Below are 9,356 nucleotides of genomic sequence, written 5' to 3' on the forward strand. Positions count from 1 at the left end.
TTAAGCACCCTCTGCCTGGAGCTCTGCATCTGAGCTCCTACATTTAAGTAACAACTAAGGGGTAATAATTTCATATCCCTTATGGTTAGATCCATGTCATTGGGCACAAAATTTCCAGGTATGATTCCTCTTGTGCAAATTTCCTAACAAACATATGTCATCAAACGAATTCTTTGCTTACCAATTGTGATAGTTGACTTGGATTACATCAGACATTGCAAATGAGTTTGAGGTAGATGTATCAAAGACAGTTCTTCCTAGACAAGGCTTATTATAGACATACAGGGAATATGATCATTAGTGTTTGGGTTAGGAGTAGTATCTTATTGGTATGTGATATGAGTATATTCTGTGCCTGCCTGTATGCCGTTTTGTGAGTATGTTTGAGACCCTTTTGCAAGGTAAAGAACATAGTCATTTATATAATGCAGTAACATACAGAATGAGAAAAATATTTTCATCTACTACATTTCAGATAGAAGAATAATGTCCAAAATTTCTAAAGATCTCAAAAAGATACATATGAATAAAAAAATGTAGTGCAGTCCTTAACAGAATATTTTCTGTAGCAGAAACACAAATGGCTGAGGAACAAATTCTTAGCAACCATCAAAATGCAAATAGAAACTCTACTGGTATTTTATTTTGCATCTAGAATGACTAAGATCCATAAGAGAAGCAAAAGCAGAGCTGGCAAGGATGTGAAGTAAGAATTCTCATAGATTGCGAGTAGTAGTGCAAACTCATATACACACCACGAAAATCAGTGTGACAGTTTGTCAAGAAGTTGACACTCAATCCCTCTCCAGATCTAACTAACCCCCTCTTGGGCTTACGTCCAAAGGATCTTTTACCCTACCAATGAGGCATTTCCTCATTTGTTTTCACTGTTGCACAATAGAAAACCGTCAGAAATTCAAAGCACTCTAGAGTCTCTTCAATAGAAAAATAAATAAAAGGTGTGGTACATTTAATCAGTGCAGTATTAACAAGCTGTTAAAAAAAAGTATCATGAAATTTGCAGGCCAAGGAAAGGATTGGGAATCAAATTGTCATGAGTGAGAAAGAGATAAATGAGGAATGCTTTTGCTTGTATGTGGGTAATAGATGATATGTCAATGGTAACCTAGCTACAACTGATGGAACCGAAGAGAGTATGTATCACATATGGTACTGGAAGCCACAGATAGATTGCCCATAGGAAAGGGGTATAGAACAGATGGTTATGGACGTATTGCATTGGAGGACTAGAACGGGAAGATAAAGTGACAACAGAAACGAGAGAGCAGCTGTGGGAGTCAATTCGTGATGAAATAACCGAAATCCTGAACATTTGAGGGATAGTATAGAAACGTAACACACTTGAAACTTCCTCAAATAGGATGTTAACGACGATGTTCTACCACCAAGGAGGAGCAGAACTTCAGTGGGTGGCTGTCCCTAGCACCTAGTTCCCAGCATCTAGAACTGGTCTTGTGCTCTGTAAATGCAGGCGGCACACAGGATTTGCCGCTAGGCAGACCTGAGTGAGGTTCAGTTTCCAGCTCTGTCATTTACTATGGTCTTGGACACGTTACCTAGCTAGCTCCTTTCTCTGACTTTGACTGCCCCCTTGTGGGAACGACTAGAGCATGCATTAGAGAGCCGTTAGAGACCGTGCACACCAAGTGTCTAGTGAATACTTAATGCATGAGGTTCTATCCCACTGCCGTGCTCATGATGTCTAAGCAAGTTTTGTGAACATTTTGATGCTCAAGGGATCTGAGGTAGAATGACTCCCCACTGGGCTTTGGCGGATGCCAGATGAGCCTTCTCTCTAAGAGAACAAGCCAGGTGGTGGGGAGGAGGAGGGCAGTCATGAGCTGTTGACCAAGCTCAGCATACGCTCAGCTTAGCAGTATGTTCATTCTCTTGTTGCCCGTTTCTACTCAGACAGTCTATGTCTGGCTTTGGTCCCACTGATTACCCAATAGGCAGTGCCTCTGGGTCAGGACCCTCCTAGTAATCACCCAATACTGCCAAGGTGTTCTCAGTGTCCGTAGAAACAGCAGAGCCGGGATGAGAGGATGGCTTGCTGAGAATCCATTTTCCATTCATGGGAAAACAGCTCACACATGCTACTTTGAATTGAAGTTGCCAAGTGTTTCTTACAGAAGTCTCATGGGATTAAATGATCACACCTGGGAAACTAGCCATCCATCACCACTTCTTACAGATGGCTGTGTCTGGGAGTCAGTCTCCCCGTCGCTAGAAGAGGGGCGAGGCTCACTCCCGACCTCGAAATTAAGTAGAGATGTTATGAGAATGAGCCTCCCATTTTCATCTACTCATTTTTCTTGCATTTATGAAAATAGGGGTGTTATTAGCCTCTCGAAGTGACACGTTCTTGTCTAAGACCCAGCTTGGTTGTGCAGCACAGCCTACAGAAGAAGCCTGTTACCTAAGAGAAGCACATGGCCCAAGGAATGCAAGTGAAGCATCCACAGTGCTGAGGACTGGGTAAGGAGCTGGGGACTACGAGAACAGAGCGTTTGCAGCTGGGGAGATGGCTACCGAGAGCAAGCCGGAGAGCCAGACCAACTGGGCCAGTGAGCTTAAGGTTCAAGGGACAGTCCCTGCCTCAAAGAATAAGATGGAAGAGTGACTGAGGAAGATTTCTGACATCGACTTTGGGGCTCCACATGAATGCTCACATTCATGCACCCACACACACAAATGAACATGCAGACACCAATGTACACACACGAGAAAAGGAGGAAGAAGGAACCGAGGTTCAGGAGTAGGGTCAGGGTATGCAGGGATGACAGTAGGCCATAATTGGCTTCCTGCATATTTAAGCAATGTCATCTTGCAATCGAATTAATTTTCTTCAATCCTTTTCGTTATTAATGACCTTTTCGACTCAGGGTGGCTCAATAGCTCACGACCTGCTCCTGCCGATCGATCATCTATCGCTTTGCAAAGAAGGCTTTGGCTGATATTGCCTCCCATGGAGAACCACTCAAAGCCAGTCGGTTCCTTCACTGTGCATGCAGAGTTAGCCCGTGTGCTAAGCATTACACTGGGTTCCGGTTGTTTGGGAAAAAAAGGCCCAGAACACCAATGTGTGGCAGAGACAAAGGCAGGATATCTAATCTATGCTTGCAGCCCAGTGGAGCATCTTTGTGTGCACACACAAGTCTCTGTGCCTTTCTTTATCCGTTCTCACCATGTGGACTGTCCTCCACAAAATCTCCATGATAAAATCATTTCATCCTTTAAGACTCAAACAAGGCCTCTCTAAGGCGCCTCCAAGCCTGCTTTGAAACATTTCTAAGGGGCTGGATATATAGTTAATGATAGAGCACTTGTCTGGTATGCCAGAGGCTCTGGTGTCAAAACCAGTATAGCAAACAAGGAAAACTATTCTCTCCTTCCTCCATGCTCCCACAATGCCTCACACCTGACTCTCATGAGAATTGGAGTTTACAAGTTTCCTAAATCTCAAGTGAGTATTGCATGTGCTGAGCTTGCTCATCATCCTCTCTGCAGAGTGTGTGTGTGAGGAAAGCCTCGACCTCAGTTTAAAATGATGATCCTGCTTCCAGGAATCTCAGAATGAGACTGAGAGCTGTCTCCTCCCATTTTATATGCCTTCTTTAGTTCCGGGATTAAGGGTTTCTGTGGCAAGCTAGTGTGGCTACTGGGATTAAAGGTGTGGTTATCATTGCTGTCTGGTCTGTAAGGCTGGCCAATGTGACCGTTTTACTTTTATGATTTTCAGGCAAGATTTATTTATTAAAATACCAATGAAATGCCACTACACAGAGCAGCTTTTGGGAGATCCCTGGGCTCTGACTCCTGCAGGTAAATTCACAGCAAGGAACAGGATAATGCCAGAATGCACGGTGAAGCAAATGGTCGACCTTTGAAGGGGTTAGAGAAGTTAGTCCTGCTGAATGTTTTTGGATAAGAAGTTTAGGTTCTTTTAGCATAAATATGATTTGTAATGTCCATTGGCTTCATAAAGCACAGCAGGGCTAGGGCAGACCTTTGACTCTACACAGGTTTTTTCCCTCCAACACAGGGTGAAGGGAAAATGAGGAGTCCCTCCTGCTAGTAGACTTAGTCTCTCAGTGTCTGCCTCTGTTTCTCTCTGTCTCTGTCTGTCTCTCTCCTGCCCACATCTCTCTCTTTCCTTTTCCCCTTGTCTTCTTTTTCTTCGGTGCCAGCAAGATGCCATGGGATTAAAAGTACACAAAGCACAAGACTCAATTTTCCTACTGTTTTCAGATGATGGAAGAGAGCAACATCTCTTTCTGACCAGCAGAGGGCAGACTTGGACAGACTCAGAATCACAAACCCTTCAACCCATCTTCTCTGGAATGGATGCACTTTTTACAAGAGGCGTTAAAAGGTACCAAAGCTAAAAGCCTTTTTCTAGCTATCCATATGCATCAGCACCACCCACCCTGTTTCTTGGAGGGATGCTTACAATGTGGTCACTCTTCAGTGTCTGAGTAATGGACAGGAATGTGAAAACATCGACTTCCATTTTCTGCAAGCAGACTGAAAAACCTAAAGCCTATAGAGTGGTATGATTAACCAGCTGATACTAAAGGAAGAAAATTTTAATTTTATAAATGCGTACTGGCAAGTATATTAAAATAAATCGTTTTATTGAGGACTTAAATAATTGTTAGCCCCTAGGAGTCATGTGTTTAGACAGACAGTTAGGTGGCAGACAAAAAGTGGTGTGCAAAAATCCAATTACTTTTTTTCTGTATAACAATATATAGTTCAATCTATATTCAACAATATAAATATATATGAAAATATATATTCAATATACAGTGAGTCTTCAGTAAATAAAAAGTTAGTGGCTTCCCACCTGCTTTAGATTTAAACTTGCAAATTTAGGATTTTTTACTTGCCCCTTAAGGATGGATGTACACAGACAATGTTTGCAATAATACATTTGTTTGATAGCTTCCATTATGTTGTTAATGTAGGATGCCCCTCTGTATGCTGTGAATATATTTTATGACCATTGGTTAGGAAATGATCTGCTTTGTCCTGCGGCAGAGCTGAATATAGTTATGTGGGAAAACCAAACTGAATACAAGAAGAAAGAAGGAGGAGTCAGGGAAGATGCCAGCAGGTACCAGAGAAGCAAGATGTGAGGTAATAAGCCATGAGCCTCATGGTAAAACATAGACTAATAGAAATGCGTGAATTTAAGTTGTAACAGCTAGTTAATAATAAACCTGAGCTAATAGGTCAAACAGTTTGTAGTTAATATCAAGCCTCAGAGTGGTTAGATGAAAACTGGTGGGTGGGAGAGAAACCTCCAGCTACAAAACTGTCTCTGAGTTCTTCCTCCTCTCCTCTCCAGGTGTCAGGCTCCTTTTACGTCTGTTTGGTAAGATGCTTGTTTCAGAGGTCACAGTTTTCTGTTGCATTTGCTTTTTACTGTTCTAGGGTTTTTTTTTTGTGCTCAATTCCTCATCTCCTCAATTGGAATATCCATCTTTCCCTTTAAATTATTAAGATATTTATAATCATTGCCTACTTATTCAAGCTCCTATATCATCCCTGAGATTATTTCTATTGATAACTTTACTTCCTAGCTGGGTTTTTTCCACATTGGATACTTTTTATAATGGACTGGACATATGATTTTCCTTTGAAAAGTCTGGGCTTTTTTTGATAGGCAAGTTTCTAGAACAACTTGACCTATTTGGGCTCGACTATGCACGTTGTTCGAGTGAATCCAGAATAAACCTTATTTCAAGATATGATCTCTACTCCTAAGATGTGCATCCTGTGATGTCTTAACCCTTTCTCCGCATTTTCAGTGATTGCCACTCTTTGTATTTACAATTGCAGCATCTCCAAGCACTTTGAGACCTCTGGGACCTCTCAGCTCCCTGTGAGTTCCTGTGGCATCTCACCCTGTTTATATGCATGTAGTATCAAACTCTTTGAGAATTCCTGGAGTTCCTTTCTGAAGAGCATGCTCTTTCATTCTCTGCCCTACAACACACCTCACCCTCTCACCTCAGCAGCCCCCAGTTTCAGTGTGTACTTTTTCCACTCCGGAAGACTTCTGTTTTCTGTGCAGGTTCATCTTTCCAGCTCATCCTGGGAATTGCTCTTTGGTTAATAAGCCTCACAGTCTTGAGATTTTGAATGTACAATGGTTGGCAATAGTTGCCATGTGCAATTGTCATTAAAGGTAGGAGGAGTCTGTACTCTATTCTTGGTGAGAACAGAGGGAAGCAGGATGGAAAAATGAGCGGGAGGTGTTGGGGAACCCTTAAGGTTCTGGCACTCAGTTTATTCATAGTTCTCCCTATGGTTTGGTCAGTCAATATTTCATTAATGGGGGGGTTCCATGGTTATTACTATGACGTGTAATTTCTTCAGATGTTGGTGGGAGAAATATAGAGAACAAGAGGAGGCAAGGAGAGGCATGTAGCCAAGTTGAGGGCCAAATCCTTTTGAAAAGAATAATGAGGAAGGAAGATTGGGTAGAAAAGTCATGGACTACAGTACAGTTTGAAGAAAGTTCAATTGATCCAGTGGAGAATTGCTGAACCAAAGTTATCCTTCATGTGACAAACCCTGTCTCATCTAGTCACGGTTCGGGAGTAGCATGTGTGCAGCGGCCAGACTAAATATAAGATGCCCACTTTCAAGTTGAATAAGCAAATTCCTAATAGTTGCTGTGCAGCTGCGTTTTCAGTTGTGAGATCTGCCATCTCTAAGCTTGCGGAGCCTTGGACGCATGTGTACACCATGAGAGATCTTACCAGAGCAGATGGGACCGTGACTCAGTTTTGCTCTCCCAGAGGCAGAATTGTGAGGTAGTGTGTCAGGGCTCCCATGGTGCTTTTCCCAATACATCTTCTAGTACATTTTCTCTTAAGCTCATGTGCATTTTGTTCCACGATTTGTAGTTCAATACTATTATATTATCATTAGCATAAAATAAACCACCCAAAATTTATCATGTAAAATAAAAGCCATGCTATCATATCTGTGAATTCTGTCGACTATGAATTAGGACACATTTCAATGAAGAGAGCTGCTTTCTGTCTCACAATGTCTTAGGCCTTACCTGGCACACAGAACACAAGTGTCCAAAGGACTGAAGCACCTGGTAGCTTCTTTCTTCACATGTCATCTGACGTCACGTGCACATGTCATTGTTGTGATGTGACTTATAAGGCCGAGGTCATCTGTGATGCCAACCAGAACAGCTCCACGTATCTTCTCCTTGTGGTTGAGAATCCCTCGGGTATGGCTGCTCCAGGGTAGTTGGACTTTTTTACATGGTAGTTCTGGACACCAAGCTTGCCAGTTTCAGTAAACAGGGCAGAATGGCATGGTTTGAGCTTAGTCTCTCTTCTGCAGCATCCTCCTGGATAAAAAAAAAAAAAAAAAAAAAAAAACCACACGCCACTTACATTCAAGAAGAAGGGACTGAGATTTTTCCTTCTGATCGGAAAGATGTTACAGGCATGTTGTTAAAATGCCACACTGATGTATCGACCAAACTAAGAGCACTTTTGCTAAAAACTCACTCTGTCCGTTAATGTCAGTTATAGACTCTCCACTAGCAAGGGTTGCCTCTCTCGCAAAGAACTAAGTGTTTATGACTTCAAAGCATAGAGGATTTCCCAATATTGTTTCAGACCACTCCCAAGTACTCAACAAGACCACTAACTTTCTCTGCACTATTTCTTGACAAAAATCTTTGATGAAAAATTTAAGCAACTGCATAGCATGGTGAGAAGATCAGACCAAGTGCCTTTGCTTTATAGGCAGAGACCTCCAATTTCATCAATTATTCTCTGTTATTTGGTGGAAAGCTGGGGACAGCAGTGGCAACAGCTGGGAGGATGTGCAAGCGGAAGATGAGGTCATCCTTTTTTATCTTCAGAGATTTTGGACAGATCCATTTTCATTCTCATGGTCAAGTTTCTAAGGATTTCTGACAACTTAGATGCCAGTAATACCGAAGGAGTTTATTGACAAGTGCTCCTCCACCGTACGAAGCATCAAGGGCTCTGTGATTTAAAAGTTGGTTAAAACAGAGTTCCTTCAAAGAAGAACATAGACTTACATTTTACTTTCCTTTTTCCTTCTTATTTAGGTAGCTTTATACAAATAATCTCTCCTATCCAAGCCTTTGTTTTCTCATCGTGTGAATCACTGTGAAAATAGGAACAGTGTTAGATTAAAGCCATGAGACATTACACAGTAGCTTTGGGGCTAAAAAGGAAACCCTGGGATAAGGCAGCATCAGATATTTGCCATATACCGGGTCCTCTGCTAGAGGCTGCTGTGAACACTGGAAGGTTATTTCCTAACATCAAAAACATCAGGGCTGAGTCAGGCAGTACCACATCTGCTCTGATGCAGTCAAACAGCCTGACACCCTGATTTCCTCTGTCTATCCAGTGTGTGCCTCAGTTTCCTCCTCTGCCATCATGCAAATAATGATAACCACCTTACTTCCCCAACAAGATTTTTAATACATAAATATTGAGTATTAAAGTCCTTGGTAGATATTAAAATAATAAAGATATAATCTTGCCATGCTAATCAAAATGAACCATAGATCAATGGAATTGGAACGTTGCCTGGAAATGCTAGCTCAAGTCTCATCCTGACCCACAGACTCTGAGTTTTCAGTTTAACAAGACCACCAGTGATTCAGTGGTCTATATAAAAATACAACATTCTACACAGTAGCAAAAGAGAAATTTCAGATCCATTATAAAGTGACCTATTGGCTAATGCAAAATAACCTAATAAAATTAAAAGTCTAAGGATGATAAAAATTAAAAGCAAATGGGGGAGGAGGGGAGAGGCAGGGAGGGGAGCAGAGAGAAATGTAGAGCTCAATAAAAATCAATTAAAAAAAAAAGCTAAACAGAGCCGGGCGATGGTGGCGCACGCCTTTAATCCCAGCACTCGGGAGGCAGAGGCAGGCGGATCTCTGTGAGTTCGAGATCAGCCTGGTCTACAGAGCGAGTTCCAGGACAGGCTCCAAAGCTACAGAGAAACCCTGTCTCGAAAAACAAAAAAAAACAAAAAAAAAAAAAAAAAAAAGCTAAACATACACACACAAAAAAAAAAACTCCAAATGAAACTAGGGCTTGGTCAGTAACGTTCTTGGCTTGAAAACACAAGGACCTGAGTGTGAGCCCCAGAACTCACATTTAAAAAAATCATCAAGCAAGGTGGTTTATAACCTCAGTGAGGGGGAAATAGATGATCCATGGGTCTCAGTGGCAGGTCAACCTGGTCTACTTGGTGATCTCCAAGTCAGCGAAAACCTCAATCTCCAAAAAAAAAAAAGGTGG

This window comes from Microtus pennsylvanicus, chromosome 18 (assembly GCF_037038515.1).
Source record: "Microtus pennsylvanicus isolate mMicPen1 chromosome 18, mMicPen1.hap1, whole genome shotgun sequence".
NCBI lineage: Eukaryota > Metazoa > Chordata > Mammalia > Rodentia > Cricetidae > Microtus > Microtus pennsylvanicus.